Source organism: Varanus komodoensis, unplaced genomic scaffold (genome assembly GCF_004798865.1).
Source record: "Varanus komodoensis strain SLA01 unplaced genomic scaffold, ASM479886v1 scaffold9, whole genome shotgun sequence".
Classification (NCBI taxonomy): domain Eukaryota; kingdom Metazoa; phylum Chordata; class Lepidosauria; order Squamata; family Varanidae; genus Varanus; species Varanus komodoensis.
In genome coordinates this window covers 20,238,837-20,255,934 of record NW_025336598.1, presented here as the reverse complement: position 1 = coordinate 20,255,934, position 17,098 = coordinate 20,238,837, and the positions used below count along the sequence as shown (strand labels likewise).

Genomic DNA, 17,098 nt, shown 5'->3' with positions numbered 1-17,098 from the left:
AACACTAAGAAAAACCCTCATGGATACAGAATTACAGAACTTTACTGTCAACAGTGAAGAAATTGAGATTGTGGAAGATTTTACCTGAGCTCAATCATCAATTCAGAGACCACAGCCAAGAAATGTTAAGACTGAGACTAGGAAGGGCTGCAGTGAAGGAACTAGAAAAGATAATAAAGTATAAGGACATTTCACTGAAGATCAAGGCCCAGATAATCCATGCTATTGTATTCCTAATCACTATGTATGGATGTGAATGGTGGACAGTGCAGAAAGCTGACAGGAAGTAAATCTATGTGTTCAAAGTGTGGTGGTGGAGAAGAGCTTTACACATATCCTGGATTGACAGAAAGAGGAACAAGTGGCTCCTAAATTATGTCAGACGTTTTCCTAGAAGTGAAAATTACAAAATTGAGGGTATTATACTTTGGACACATCATGAAAAGGAAGAACTTCCTGGAGAAAACAATTATGGAAGTTGAAGGCAAAACAAGAAAAGGAATATCAGATATGAGAAGGATTTACTCCATGAAAGAAGCCACAGCCTTGAATTTACAAGTTGAATAAGGCTGTCATGGATAGGACTGTGGAGGGCTTTCATTCATAGGGTTACCATAAATCAGAGATGCATAGCAACAATAGCAATGGATTCTGCCTTGTTCATCCATACTTTCAGCAGTACAGGCCCATCTTGGGCTGTGTTTGTTAACACTGAAGTGTGTCTGAATATTGGGAATGATTAAGAATTTCTGCATACATTTCTATCTCAGAGTGGGAAAGTGTCTTTATTCATTCCACCAGGAATCAAAGGTGGGGGCTGCAAAGTAGGAATAAACAGTCAGGAACCAGGAATAGCTAGATTGACGCTTCCATCATTCACTGTCACCAGCTTGGAGTAACAGCTTCCTACACAGGAAAGGCCATGGTGGGCTAGACTGGAGGTGCCACAGCTGACACTTGGGATCATTTCGAATTAGATACAGAGGAATACAGAAAAGGAGGAGAGGGAAAAGAACGTATCCGTAGCAGAAATAGTGTTGATTCATGCATAAGACACCATGATATATGTTCCTTGTTTTCTATGCTATAGCAATTGAAACGGTGTACTATTTCAAAGCCAATGCCTTTTTGGAATTAATTTTCGAGAATTTGATAGGAAAATCTCGGGCGTAAAGGCTCGATTTATTATTTTAAAAAGTTTACATCTTGAACAATCTTCAGTTAATAAAGAAAAAACCAACAACCCAGAGCTAGTAGCCCTGGTCTGTTAGGGACCGGAGGACGGCGATCAAGATCCAAAATCTGCAGTAGGGCGACGGGGCTGCACCCGATTCCGTAACCTCTCCTTGCAAGGATCGGCAGTGGCCAGAGGACGTCGCCCTCTCCTTAAAGCCAGCCTAGCTTCCCGGCTCCTGTTTGTCTTGCTTCCTAACTCTGCTTTGGGAGGAGGGAGAAGAGGAGGAGCAGTCGCCGCCGCCGCCACAGCAGCAGCAAGAGCCGCCAGAGGCCGGAATTATTTCCTGGGGAAAGCGCAGCAGGCTGGGAAAGCGTTTCCGGAAGGCTGGCTACATCCCGCAGTTGGGCTTGGAGGCGGCTTGGTGGGCGACGGCGGGAAGCGCCGCTGCGGGAGGAAAGAAGACCCAACAGGGGCAAGCTTGGGCGGTAAGTCTGACTGGGGCGTGGATTTCTCCAGGTGCCTGAGTAGCCTCATCATTTTCTTGCCTGTGAATCCATTTCCCTGGGGCAGGGCGGGCGGGCGTGCGTGCGTAAAGGAGGCACGATGGGGTTGGTTCTGCTGCCCCCTCCGCGCATGAAATGTGGGAAGGCGCGTCTGTCTCCGCCAGCTGCCACATCTGCAGCGACGGTGCCGGCCGGACTCGACGTGTCCACCTCGTTGCGGCGGCGGCGGCTGCTGATGGCGGGAGCGAGCACGGATGTAGACCTGCGGGAAGGGATGGGGATTGCTCTGCTCAAATGAGAAAGCTAAGGAGCGGGCCACGGTAGGCTTTCCCATGGGTGCCTTAGCTGTACTGGGAACCGGGGAAGTTGAGACGATGATCAGATTTGGGGAAGACATGCCAGCCTGAGCTATAATTGCAGTCGTGGCTCTTGCGTTGCGAGGACAAGCTCCACAGAGATGTAGGCTGTGTGCTCCGCATTGAACCGGTGTGTGGCGTGGGGAGCCCCCACTGTGAGCTAAAGGGGAGCTGAAATGCGGTGTGAGGCCAAACCCTGAACAAGTAAAAAAAAACAAAACAAAACAAAAATCTGAGAGAACAATACTAGTCAGGGACTAGAAGTAAGGAAATCAGTATACAGTAGCAGGAAGACGCTGCATCGCCTGTGGAGAAATACGGAGGGATGCATAAGGGGAGGGGTGGAAATGGCTGAGGCCCTGTACTGCACATTCCTCTTCTCTTGCTGATCCTGTAGGTATTTTCCCTATATATTATATAGGTTATATTCCGTTTTGCCGGGCTGCAGTGTCTGGGAAGGCCTAGTGAAGCACATTGGTGTTGTTAGTGTTAGCGTACGTGCTGTCAGCATTATGCACTTAGCAGCGTTCCGTTTCTCTTGAATGCTTTAGTAGTTGTTTCTTTTTTTCCTTCTCTTTGTGCATGTGTGTGCGCGCTCGCCCGTGCGCGCGCTCGGGAGGGAGATATTCCACCTCAGCGGACATTATGCTGCATCCTTAGGGACACTCTTATGGAGATGCATGGTTGTTCTGTGATGTGCTGTCAGGAAGATCTGATAGATTATAATTTCTGAGTATGGGGTTATTGGAGACAGCCCGTGCTCAGCCTCTTTGAGGGCATGGGTTGTGGGTAACAGATGGAATGCTGAAAGTGTGAAGGGGGGAAATTGCTTAATTTTCAAATTATCAATAGTGATTTAGCTAAAGGCCTGTTGATTTGTTAGCGTTCAGTATACTGTAATCCCAGAGGAGCAAGTGGATTGTGACTGTGATATCAATGAATATGGGGATATTGCAGAGACTGCAAAATTTAGATTAAGATTTTACCAGCAAGGCGGTTGTGGAAGGAAATGTCTTTTAGAAGACATGACAGGTGTTTGTGCTTTATTTAATGAAGACCTAGGACCTTAGTCAAAATTTTCACCCAAGGAAAAAAAAACCAATTTATGTAGATTTGAAATGGAAATAGGTGCAATCAATATCCTGCTACATTTACCTGAAATTAATTAAATAACAGATGTTCTCTATGTAGCTAAAAATGGAAGGTTTAAAATTATAAAAGTTAAAATGACAAGTAGTAAAATAATAAAACCAACCAGAATATGCAAAGTAAGCATAAAGACAACAGCAGACATTTATCAGCCACATTTAGTGCTATAGTTTTGTAGAGAACAGGGTATAAATCAAATAAAAGATCTTTACATTTTTTCAAAGCATGGAAGATTAAAATATCTTGACCTGGAATCAAGAAAAAAGAAAGGAAAAGAAAATAGCATGGGTTCTAGGTAAGCCTTTCTAGTGAGGGTATGCCATAAGCTCTGTGTCACAACCAGAAAGACCATCTCTCTGCCAGCTGCTGATGGTCTTCCTTCATTAGGTGAAGCACCTGGAGAAGAGTCTAAGGATCAGTATCAATGCATACTATATTAAGAACCAGTATAGATGATTCCAGTTTTACTGAAAGGCAAAGATGTGGGTAGATTGGGAAACATGGACATGTAAGTACTTCAAAAATGTTTTAAATAAATTATAAGACTCCCTGTATTTTATTTAGAGTCTTGTCTTTCTGTTTTTATGTATAAATGTCTTTTCCCTTCTTCCCATCCCCCTTTTAAGCCTGGCTATGAACACAACTTCTTGAATAAGATCTTTACCAACTGTTTTGAGATTGAAAGGGTCTGTCTTGCCTTGATCTACTCTGGATTGATTTTTTTTAGTATCACTGCCTGCCATCCTTCAGACTTTTTTGTGAGTAATTGTTACAAGCTGGCATACAATTGCTAAGTAAAATATTTCAATAGCCTCTTTCTCACTTCATTTTGTGGGTTAATTAATTAATTTTCAGGGCTGAACGGAGTGTGCAAGCCATTTCCAGTATCAGTAAACAATCTGTCTTAAAGTTATGATGCCACTGTGTCTTTTGGAAAAATCTGGAGCCCTGCAGATGCAACCGGTGTATGGACCGGTCCTTTTGTTGTGCGGTTGTTGTGCAGTCTACTCTTCCACTTATTTTCCTTCCAAAAATGTAATATTTTTATGCCAACCTTGTGTTCTGATTTTCTTACATGTTTTGATATGGTACATAAGAAGATGTTATTTAGAAATGATTGTTTTTTACAGGTCTTTTTTCCTGTTTAAATGCTAGTAAGGATTACTTAAAGACCATGTTTATTGCTGCCTACATTCTTATGTAATCTTCATATTTGATGTAATATGTGTATAGTCTGTAAAGCTGTGACAAATTAAATTGCATTCCTGGTTATATAAACTCATACAGTTAATTTTGGCTACATGATCAGAAGAGGAAATTCTGAGCAGCTATTTTTAATACCTGAGGGATATTTAGGTTATGCACTGTATCATCTTATCAATACTTACCATTTCATTTAGACAAAAGCATCTGTTGATACTCTCTTTGGAAACTGCACTCCTGAGCTCAGTATGGTTTACTTCTGAGTATTTCTGTGTTGGATTGTACCATTAATGTAAAAGATCTGCGACTCGCAAGTCTATGTCCTTAAATTTTTTGTGTATTTGCCCATTAAGTGTGCTAGCAGGATCAATTAAAAATACAGCAGCCACTTAAAAGATGCCTGACTATGCTATTAGTCTGTCTCCTGCCTGGGGAAATCAAGCATTTTTTCTTGTTGTATTAGATAGTAAGGAGATTTCCAAGCTAATTTTATTTGAAAACATTTAGATGCACCAGATACATTTGGCTTAATGTAATATTTTAATTGAATTTTTAAGTTTGGTGATAGCTGGGAAAAGTGTCTTTCTTATTTCACCCTGAACTATTAAACAAACAAAAATATAAGGTATTTTATTATTTTAATCATTTGATGCTTTTCAAAAATATAACAATATTTTTAAAATTAAAACGTCACATCCCATGAATTATTTTTTCATATTGGATCATGTGAAATGTCTTTAGACTGCATCACACTATTGTTATGTCTGATTGTTACTGACCATTGTGACTGGCAGCAGCTGTTGAAGGTTTCTATTCAGAAGTCTTCCTCAGCCCTGATACCTGAACTTTTCTTTAGTTGAAGTTGACAGGGATTGGATTTTGGAATGTTCTACATGAGTTTATTAGCCACCTATAACCTTGGGAACAGGTTCCGAATAAAAGTAGAATGTAAAGCTTCCCAAAGGAGAACCTCTTCTGTGATAAAAATATTGATGTAACTTTAGAGTAAAAACAAATGATTGTGACTATTACTACATAATGTGCAGTGCTCCCCATCCTCATGCTCTTTGTGTTTTTCAAGATCAGAAAAATATTTTCTATGACATCCCTACATCTCACTGGCAGTTACAGTCCTCTCGGTTAGTAGAGGGAGAATCTGGTGGAAGTCTCATCAAATTTTAAACCCTGCCAGGCATGGTACAAGGTGGGGAGTGAATTCCTTTAATGTGTTATTGTTCACAATGAAGCCACTATGTCAGTTTCATTGCTGGTGCTGTTCGCACTATACTTTTCAAAGGAACGGAAGGAGAAACACCCCTTATTAGTTCCTACTGCCACCAGAGCCTTGATAGTGGTGGAGCAATGGTGGCAGGTCTTTCTACTACCTAACCAAGGAGGTTTCTACATTAAACTTTCTCCTCAACCTGCAGGACACTCTCTCTGAGCAAGGGAAGGTGTATCACAACAGCCTTCCAGACATCATCCTGGATACCATAGAATCAGATTCTAATTTATAATAATTTATAACTATTCAGACTGATTTTGGCATGGTTCGACTAAACTGTTTATTATGAACCAGCCAAACATATTTTCTTAAATGATGACTGAGGCAAATACTGCATTCAGTATTTAATTGACCAGGTTTGGAAAATCACTGATACATGCTATGTGATGCTAAATACATAATTATTTTAAAAGGGTCTTAGATAAATATATCAGCTGTCATAAGGAGAGGTCATTTACTGCATTCTTATATTAGTGGGTCCTAATGCTGATGTTTCCTCCAGACAGCTACAGGCACTGGTAATCAAGAATAGTATATAGCAGCTTTCTCCAACTTTGTACTCTCCAGTTTTGCATTAGAACTTTCATCAGTGCCAACCAGCATGGCCAGTGGTCAGAGATGGCAGAAGTTAGATACCCTATGGCAGGTATTAAGTTGGAGAAGTCTGATATAGAGCATGACAACCTTCAGTATGAAGGAAGAACAAAAAAAAAGTATTTGAAAGACGATGTTTATCTCGGTAAAGTCATTGTTCTGGAACTGTGTGTAAGTACTACCCCAAAACCAATGAGTTAGGCCATGTGCATTTATAATTCTTGTCATTCCTTATTGCAAGATACTGCTTCATAGCAGTATGGCTACTGGACCGCATGGGCAGCACCAGTCACATGTGATCTTTCTACCTGATTGGTGCCCAGGAGATCAGTTTTGGAATAATTATTGTTATTAGGGTTTTATCCCAGCACTGTCAGAACTATAAATGGTACTTAATGTGATGTTTGAAAAGCATGTTTTTCAGTTGTCTTCCACAAGAACAATATATACATTGAATGGCACAATGATTCACTAGTTAACAGTAAAGACAGTAAAAACCAACAAAACCACCAACAGCAAGTTGAAGAACAAAGTAAAGGAGAAACCCAGGCAAGTCATGATGGGAGCAACAAAAGAAAGTGAAGATAATTTTATAAAAGTCATGCTTAAAAGGTTGAATTTGAGTGAGCATGTTTCCATAAAAAAAAATAGAAGAACATCTAGGGGACAGATTAATTTTTTGAAGAGGCCACATACAGAAATACTTCTGTTAATATGTGAGCAGGCCTATCTGATGGTTCACAGTCCACCGGATGACTTGAGTTTCGCAATTAAGAAGGAAGTAACAAGGAAGATCATGCTTCCTCTCGTCCATACTGTTGCTTTTCACAAAAGCATTGAAACACTGGGGACTGCAGGGTGACTAATCTACTAGTCACCTTATTTAGGAAATGAATGGTGTGGTTCCAACTTTTACTAAAATGTGTTGCCCTGAAGATGTATTTGCAAGGAACACAATTAGGCATATTACAGCTTAGTAACATTTGGGAATGATCAAACAAGATAGATAAATAATTGGTTATGATTTTTTATTTTTTAACTTCTTTACTTAAGTAAAAGCTATCTACAGTCAAGACATTTTTTCCAGAACCAGACCTGCTAGATGATTTTTGACAAATCATTGTCTCATGGCTGAATATTCTGACTGATCTTTATTTCTCTGATGGCACATGGTATATTTGCCATCTGCTACACTTGTCAGTGATAAGCAAGAACCAGACCTGAGAAGCACAGGTGCAATGCATTCCCTGTAGACAGTATTTTCATTAGTTTACCATCTGCATCATACATCAGCCAAAGTTTCTTATTTGTCCTGATATATAGCATGAAGTAGAACACACAGCTAGGTTATGAGATCTTGCTATTGCAATGCGGTCACTCACAAATAAAGGAAAGCTGTCTAAAGTTCCTTGAAAGGAAGATTAACAGAAAGGGATCTTTAATGCCAGCATCATGATTGTATATTACATGTCTGCCATGTCTTAATTTTTGCAAATGTAGCTTCATCACATGCAGGCCATGTTTCTTGGAGAAGGATGTTTAGATGTGATAAATCTTTTGTATAACAAATCACTACCAGTTTTGGTCAAATGAAGGCACTGAAGCATGAAGCAAAAGCTTGTTTGAGGTTGCTTGTGCCACAAATCTAGTCCAAAGTGCAAGAGAGTACCGCTGTGGAACATATGTGCCCCTCATGCCTAATTGCAGCTTTGGCAGTAGTCTGTGAGCTGGAAAGCAAGTAGCAAGCATGGGAGAGGCAGGCATGAGTGTATGCTGGACACAGTCATAAAGTCCAAAAATGTGCTCTTCCCAAAAACTGTGAAAAGTTTTTGTTCACTGTTCCGGCCGTTAGTGCAACAGTGACAGATTCTCCACCCACGCCATTCCATTGGCTTTATAACTTTCTGAGAATGGCAGCCTTCATTGGATAAAAATACAATTAGACAAATGCATCTTTTAGGAAAGGATTGAATGATGTATTTATTGAATCTGGTCCGCTTCAGCTGAATAACACCTGGAAGCTTTTAATGTAATCAAAAAGTAAAACATATAAACATAATTACTGGTATTTGGTGTTTAAGGTACTGAATGCTTGAGCAGATATGCACATCTAGAACTGAATTTTATAAAGTTCCTGATTTCTGTTAATAAATGTGTTTATTAAGTTACATCTTTCCTGAAAAGCCACTGAAGTCTGCTTCATGAAGCACAGAGGAAATATCTAATCTGGATTATTTACTGGGATGCCTGTGTCAGGCTTTAAGATTCTTAACGCACAATAGCTGTATAATCAAGAGTGAATCAGACCAATAACTGTGCAGGGATATTTGTGCCTATAATTAAATTTGGATTCTTTCTGGACTGGAATATTGATCAAGAATGCCAAGAGCTTCCTTTTCTGAATTGCTGCTTTTTCATATTGAAATGAAAAAAAAATCTTAATTATTTTATATGACACTATTTGCTTTAAAAATGGGGTGGTGAAGATTACATCCCCTTAATGGTAAGATTCTTAAGTTTTCTTTTTCATTCTGACAGTCCTCAAGATGGTACACATTTTGCACTTCCTTTGAAGACTAGCTCTTGGAAAAGTGAAATCCAGAGGGGGTGGGGATAGGACTATAAGGAGGGTTGGCAAGCAATGTTTTGTCTTTGTTTGACAAAGAATGTATACGGACTTATATAGCAAGTCCAAAACCACCCATTGCCCTGTCAAGGCCCCCTTTTAAAGGTGGGAATAAACCAGGCTCTACTTACTGGGAGGAACAGGCAAGAAACAGTGGAAAGTTTTCACAAAAGGACTGTTTGTGTTAATCTTAGTAGAGATCCATAGGACTGCAAATGAAAATTTACACACTAAATCATTGTGCAAGATGAAGAGTGAAATAGTGCTTATGTTACTTAAGTTAAAAAATTAGGGGTTTCTCTGATTTTCAGAAGCCTTTCAGAAACCCTGATGTAGGTGTGCAGAGGCAGGCCATAATGAAGACAAAAACAGGATTGGCAGAACTGCTGGTCTTCAAGGTCACTGTGTAGATTGCACCCAGCTGAGTCATGAGACAGGGAAAGACAGACAGACAATCAGTGACAAGTGAAGCAGTGAAAGTGTAAGGTGGTAGAAGAGATGCTATAGCAGCACAGGCTGTCGCTAGGCGGAGTTCAGGAAGTGAGATGCTCTTGAGGAGTGGGGGGGGGGGTTGCCCATGCTTGCTCAGCAGCTCTGTATGTATTTCTTTCCAGCAACCAATGTTAAAAGTGCCTTGCTGAATTTGGATAACACAACCAGCCACCATGTATATGCAAGTACCCTACACGGAACTGTGGGTTCAGAGCATGGCTTGTTTGAGAAAATGAGCCACCTGATAGAACTGTGCAGGGTTCTGATGATACAACACTCCAGCATGGCTGTTCACCCACAGTCCCCTGCAATGTCTTCTGAACCAGGTCATTGAAATTAATGGGATATAAGTAATTATTAACAGAGAAAAACAACCCCAAAAGTGCCTTTGCATTGATTTAATGAGCTGCCCAGAGTTCCGGTTGCTCAGGAACAATAATACTCTGTGTGAGAAACTGGTGGGAGGACCACTGTAGTTTCTGGTAAAAAATATTCTTTTGTGAAATTCTCAGTGAATATTTTTGTCCCCAGTGCTGGTGACTAGTTAGTATGCATCTGCCTCCAGGGAAAAATAAACAAGTGCTAATAATATGCTTTTTATGTATCTTTAATGTATTTCTTGCTGCTTCATTTTCCAAGTGGTCTCTGAAAATTCTGAAATCGCAGTTGTTGTACATCGTCTCATCTTTGTCAAAGGAATTATCAGAAACAAGTGGCCTCAGGATGGCAATCTTCATTTACCATCTGCTGAGCAGACTTAATTTCAAAGGATATTGGGAAGTATTTTCATCCTGAGTGGGAAGGTTTTTGACTGTATGGTTTTTTAATGAAATTTTAAGATCTTTGAATGCACTCGCATGCTTTTTCTGATAAAACTGACCATGACAGAAATGTTCCCAGGGTATAATGGGCTTGGTAAGGAGGCAATTTCAAGGAGTTTTAACTCAGAGAAAAAGAATTTAACTTTTCTGATAGCTGTAGCCACACTAGTGACTGTATTATGACAAGATGAATTCAGTTTCTTTAATATTTTTCTCTTCTTGGAGGGTAATAATGTCATGTGGTGTTTATTTATTAAAAAACTCTGCTTGCATAAGTGATCCGGCCCTACTTTAGGAGATTTCTCATCTGTTGCTGAGAAAAGGTATTAATTGCTATAGCTTGAACTGAACTGTTGCTACTACATCTTCTTATGGTAATAGGATAATTTTGCCTAGGTAGGTGTGTTGGAGTTTTCTTAATGATGACATCCATGTAATTTAAACCAGGGGTTAGGAATCTGGGTGGGGTTTTGCCCTACAAAGGCAAAGTTTCCCAATCCTGTCTTACACAGGATTTTTAAAAATAGAGTTATTCAGGAGAAACTGCCTTAAGTTTATTTTTTTATTTTCTTGAAATGAAAGATTAAACTTGGGTGCCCAAATCAGGTAAAGTATACTTGTTCAATATATTAGGATGAGTTTGCATATTTATAAGCTCTCAAAAAAGGATATGCAAAAATGCTCATCCATGCCTTTTGTCGGATGGCTTTCTCTTTCACACATGTGATTCTAAGGTCTAGATGCACGATTTCCCTCCAAATTACCATCTCCAGAATCTCTTCTAACATTATCTACTATCCATTTTTCCTGATACAGTGTTATTTGCCTCCACAGGGATAAACACAGTATGAAGTTTGGTTATGAGAGTTGGTCAACCTTCATCTTTCTTCACTTTGGTGTCCAACCATGCATGAGCCTAGGAAATTCCTTACTCTGATGATTTGATTTTCACTTGAAAATCCATTTGTTTTATCCTTATGACAACCTTGTGAGGGAGATTGGGCACAGATATACTGCTTTATTCAACACCACCCAGGGAATATGTCAGTATGGTGAAAATTTGAACCTGTGCTTCATGGAAGAATAAATTATCTTCATGGTGGAGTAAAAAAAAGAACAACATAGAATTTACAAGTTAAAACCAGGAGTAGTATTTATTCCAAGTGTGAACTGCTAATATGCAGAGAAAAGTACCCAACTAAGGATTGCCACATTGCCCCAAAATATTTCTGTCATGTTCTATTCACGATATATAATCCTTTTTTGTTCACAGTTAGGGCCAGTAGTTTTGCCAGCCAAGTTTCATAACAGGAGAAGGGAAGTGCCAGCGGGTTAGCTTTTCAAGCCTTGAGCGCAGGTCTCTTGGCAACTAATGTGGCTTTCTGAATCCATGTTGTTGTTTAGCGAAGGCTTAGCGCCAGGAAGCCCAGTGCCAGATGTATTGTAGATCCCGAAGCCAACTGCATTTGTGTAGCTGCATCCTTCCATCACATGGTAATAATACTCTGTGGTGTAGCTTAATGGCACCCCAGAAAGGAGCAGTTGTGATCTTTTTAGCCAAGTGTCAAATAGGAGCAAAGGGCTTGCTGCTTCTGAAGGACTTTGCATCTAGCAGTTGGCCCAGAATATTTTTACAATAGGAACTGCATTCTCAGCAACTGATTTTCATGAGCTGATAGATGTTTCTTTACTACAGCAATAGGACACATATTGTCTGATTCAAATTCTCCCAGCATCTGAGTCTCTTTCTTGATCTAAAGGCTGAGAAAAGGAAAATCAGCCAACAACACACTTGGAGCTGTCTTGGTTGTAAGGGTTATCTTGAAGTGGGGTAGAGTGATCTAAATCAGCAGGAAACAATTTCCAATTGAATGTTTTCACACATTAACAGTGGTGAAAATATGTCCACTATGATACATTAATTTACAGTTAAAACTGGTATTACTGACTTTGCATATAATTGCAGTTTCCAAATGTGAAGACAGGAAGCTGAATATGGGATAATATTTTCTTTTTCTTTGCAATGTTGTTTCTTTCTATTCTGTCTTGGTTCCGCTTTGGCTAATCCCCAACTCCTCTAAACAGAAATTACCCTAATTGATAGGTTAAAGCAAGCATGAATAGCTATTGGACAGAAAAAAATCAAATTCGAAATTTTAGATATGTTATTTGGAGGATTTTTGAAATTATTTTATATTTTATATTTTAATAAATTATATTATTTTAACTAATTCTTATCATTGTTTGGAACAACTCCACCATTACATAAACACAGAATAGCAACTTTATCATCTTGCTTTTATCTTTCTACATTGCTTTAGTCAGAGAAATGGAAAGCCAGGAATCTTCAAAAAGCAAAAGGAGGGATATTCAGTATATTTATGATTAGATTTAATTGCAATCATGTTATTTAAGTAGATAATTTTACTTAAGATTTTTTAAAATTAAAAAGCCATCCAGATAAAAATTCAGATTTAAAATGTTAAAATCTGATCTTTAAAAAACCCACTGATTTTATGCACTCTTTCTCAAACATGTGAAAACTTTTGATTTATTATATGGAAATCTACTGTAATGTTTTGTTTTGGGATGTTCCCTTAAGACTTTAGATCTGCTAAGATTAAGCCAAAGGCAGTTATAATATCAGCCTTATTTATGGTAGCCAGCACCAGCCATGTCACAGTGCCAACAAGGAGATGTATGCATACTTCATGAAGGTAGTGGAGCAGTTGCATCTACCTAGTGTTTCTGTTCATCTCTGCCTATTTACTGAATCTCCTCTGCTGCAAGTTGCTAGTTGTTGCATTTGGCAGTTCATTTCGCCCAAAGGGAGAGCCTTTGGGCTGAAAATGGTTCCCCACCTGTGGTTTATTATATAGCTGATTACATCTGTTCTTTTTTTAAAATCTGCATTCGAATGACTCACCGTAGGTGAATAATTTCCCTTCCCAAAATCTACAGCACCTTTTCCAGCTTTGAAAAAAACCCTCAAGAATTCCCTTTCCTACATATAGGCCATATTTGCATGTAATCCAAGAGATTTGGTTTACTAGCACAAATCTCTGTGAGCAAGAGCAAAGTCTTAAGTTCACACACTTTAAGCTTCTCATTCTTCCCTCCTTGTCTGGGAAGTGGATTCCTGTCAAATTTAATTTCACATTTGGCTTGTCAGTATATCTGAACCATGATTAATGGTTTTAAAACAAATTTTAGACATTAGGTATTCAAGTCAGTGACAAGCCTGGATTGTTTTGTTAGCTTGTATGAAACCAAACTAGTTTGTTGAACTATAGTTCCTGGTTTGTATATAAAGACAAGCCAGTAATTTGAGAAAGTGAAACTTAAGGCACGTAACAACAACAACAACAACAACAACAACAACGAGAGTATGCAAGTTTTGCTTGGTCTTACACAGGGTTCATTCAATAGTTTAATGCTATGTGTGTACTGGCCTACAATTGCAATATCTTTTGTTTTATTTGGGATAGTGTAGCTGTTGCTTATTTTTGTCCCCTTTCCCCAGTTCTCTGATTCTTTCCCTTCTCCCATTTTATTTCATTTTCTCTACCACAACAGCATCTGGAGTCTTAAATGCAGGTTCAAATAGAATTCCAGGTTTTCTTGTAAACCTATGACCAGCTGTCCTCTGAACAGCTTCTTCAAAGAAGATTTCTGCTGCAGTATGTTCAGATTTTTTAAATTATTATTTTTTGTGCTCTGCCAGTGAGAAATAGATGAACTGTGAAAGTTTTACTGAGCTGAATCTATTTTTGGTTTTGCAAATTCCAGACTTTGTCTGTTTATTTTGGCACAAGCGAGTCAGTGGCACTTCCTTTCAGCATGCCTTGACTGGTGGAAGTGCGCACACACATTCTGGGCAATGGTTGACTTAGTGATAAAATGATAAAGAAGCTATAATGGAACTTGTTTCATTTTCCCTGTAACCTCACTGAATTCAAATAGAATTATGATGTGTAACTGGTTACAGAAAGTAGGCTAACTTTGAAAAGTGAGAGTTGCTGAAAAACAAGAGCATGTTTGAGCAAAAGTAAAGTGTACTCAGTTCCCATTGATTTCAGCCTTTTCCTTTGAAATTGATGAGTGTTGGACATGTTTCACTTGGACCAAGTTGTGCATCCTGTTGGTGCTGACTTCTCTGATAATGAACTTGTATGAAGCAAACTGAACCAGAAATGCTTCCACAGGCAAGGCATGTCCTCTACACATGAGCAAATTCTTGTCCTGGTACTCTGGAGAACCTTTGTAAGAAAGAAAGGCCATGTTTATGTTTCAGTAAAGGATTTTTTGAATAAAATGTCACTGTATCAGATATCCTGAGTTAAAATGATTATAACTGTGGCAATACAGAGCAGCCTCAGCACTCTCTGTTTTTTGTTTAAATGTCACTGAAGATCAGTTTCTGCAATGAGGAAAGGCAGATGTAGGGAAAGAGCTGTTGCCTGTATGTCCTCTTTGTGGGCTTTTCAGAAGCATCTCCACAAAATGAAATATGTATATCATTTCCATTCTATCAACATCTTGGTCATCTCTAAAGCTAGTTTGTTCAGGCTTATTGGAAAATGGGCATAGTTGTACCACAAGACTTCTAAGATTTTTGTTTGTGCATCTTGTTGTTAAGTGCTGTTGAGTCATTTTGAGGTATGGCAACCATGTGAATGAAGACTCTCCAAAATGTGCTTGCAATTCAATAAAACAGTATTCTGAAGACAATATATGCTTTCTTTCCTTTTAGATGATATTTTTATGTTCTATAGGAGGCCTGATCTTAGAGCAAGGATGGGCAACTTGTGGCAGCCCACATGTTTTGACCTAAAACTCTCATTAGCTCTAGGCAGTGTACCCAACCATGGTGTATCATGGAAGTTGTAGGATGAAACATCTGGAGGGTCCTAAGTTGTCCAACCCTATTTTAGAAGTGTTTCTCAACATACAATGGCCTAGCTATGCTCCGAGCTTTTGGAAGGGGGGGAACCTCAAATATAGCAATATTACATTGCTATAATATATATATAATATAATATTCTGATTATATTATAAATATAGACTATTATATTCTGTTTTATTTCAGTAGAAAGTGAATGCCATTAGCAATGCTGAGGCCAGGAGAGAAAATTGTGCTATTAAAAAGGCATCTCTTTGAGGAATAACAATGGCTACAAAAATGAAAGTCTTCTATCTATTTCAATAGAAGTGTGTTCTTTTAAACTTTTTCTCTCCGGGCTTAGGGATTGGTTTGTTTGGATTGGTTTGAAAATTGCTTTTTCTTTAAAACCATGATGTAGAACATACATTTTGGTATTCTCTGTAAAGAATTATGGAGGACATTTATTGAAGCCACAATCAGGTTAAGGCTTTCCCTCAGTTAAATTTAGAAAACTCTGTTAGGTTTAAATGTTATCCTTGCATACCAGGACGCTGATTTAACATTGGCAAAAGGGAACATACATTTTTCGCATTAAAATAGCTCTGAGGCATTGCATAAAATTCTTTTTTAGGGCATAGTGACATTACTTTTTAAATTTGTTGTTTTCAAGAATGAGGCATTATGAACATATTATGCTGTTCCTTTCTTGGCTTCACTGGCTTCTGATTCATTTTTGGAAACAACATAACTTATAATCTGTGTCCCTGCACCTAACTAAACACCTCCTTCCCTGTATACCTAATTGTGTCATGAAATCTTCTATACAAGTTATCACCATCTGTCACTTTCTAGCTGTAGAATCAGCTCTGTTCCTGGTTCTCACACTGTTAACTTGCCATTGAACGTACAAGAGCTTTTTGGTGTCCCAGACCTTGAAGATCTTGTTGTCTAGTTCCTGTAGCAATGGTTTTGGTTTTTGCTTCAGTCTTGACTGGTTGCTTTTAATTCCAACAGTTGTTATTGTATTCCAGTGGGATTTATTTATTTATTTGATTTATTTAATTATTATTATTATTTTAAATTTATGTTTGTAACAGTTCAAGAACTTGCATACAAGACATCTGTAATGGCAAGTAAATAATGGCAGAGAGTTTGAGAAATCGTTGAGGGTGAGTTAAAAAATAGAAATGTTTAAATCTTTTGTTGTGTGCCCAATTCACATTAGGGTCATTAAAAGGAAATATTTCCTTTTTCTTTCCCCTTCTGCATTGAAAAAAAGTCCAAATGTCCACACAACCTTGCTTACCAAACTGAATAATCTTTGTCTCATCATGGTTATTCCTTTTCTTTTTAAAGCAAATCTCTTGATATATGTGCATATCTACAGAGGGCTGGAGCACTTGGAAACCTGTTCCGCTAAGATTCATCCATAATTGCTTTATATGCCTTGCTTCATTAGGTTCATATTTCAGAAAACACAACATTTTTAGATAATTTTGGCCCTTGGATGCCCTTGAAGTACAAAAGTCAAAGAACATTTTACTCAAGTACTCTGGTGCAGATTCAGTTTGCCTTTAAGCAAGGGAAGACTGAAGGCAAGCCAAATCCAGAAAGAGACTTTGGCTTGCTCTTTTAGCAGGTAGACTGATTTTTAAAGAAGCTTCACTGGCCCTCTTTTGTTTTCTAGAAATATTGATTTGAGTACCTCAGTTGGCAATGCTTTTATTTCAGAGAACAAAGTTTAAGTGCCCCGTTAGGCATTCTCTAATGTCTCAAACAGCATATAAACATGGTTAAAATATGAATCCTTATAACTCAATGGAGAGAAAATTTGCTGTTGTTTGTTTCCTTATTGAATAGCACAGTTGCAACAGAGAGCTGATTCATTTGGATGCTAATTATTTGTTCATTGGTGCAGTATACCATAAACACTACCTGAAAGTCACTGAGCTTGGAAGATAATGTGCATCTGTAAATGCTGCGCCATTAGACTTTTAGCCTAGTAAG

At 38.6% G+C, this 17,098-nt stretch overlaps 1 protein-coding gene across 4 annotated transcripts in view; it reads left to right on the top strand.

Moving 5' to 3' along the window:
- The first annotated feature begins 1,473 nt into the window (after positions 1-1,473).
- Positions 1,474-17,098, top strand: part of APBB2 (amyloid beta precursor protein binding family B member 2) — a 174,951-nt gene continuing 159,326 nt past the window's right edge. For 2 of the 4 annotated variants that reach the window (XM_044417641.1, XM_044417640.1), the window contains exon 1: positions 1,479-1,662. The gene's annotated coding sequence lies outside the window, so the exon portion shown is untranslated. Of the gene's footprint in view, positions 1,663-17,098 lie in introns of all 4 variants that reach the window. The other 2 variants (XM_044417639.1, XM_044417637.1) reach the window with 2 other exon arrangements.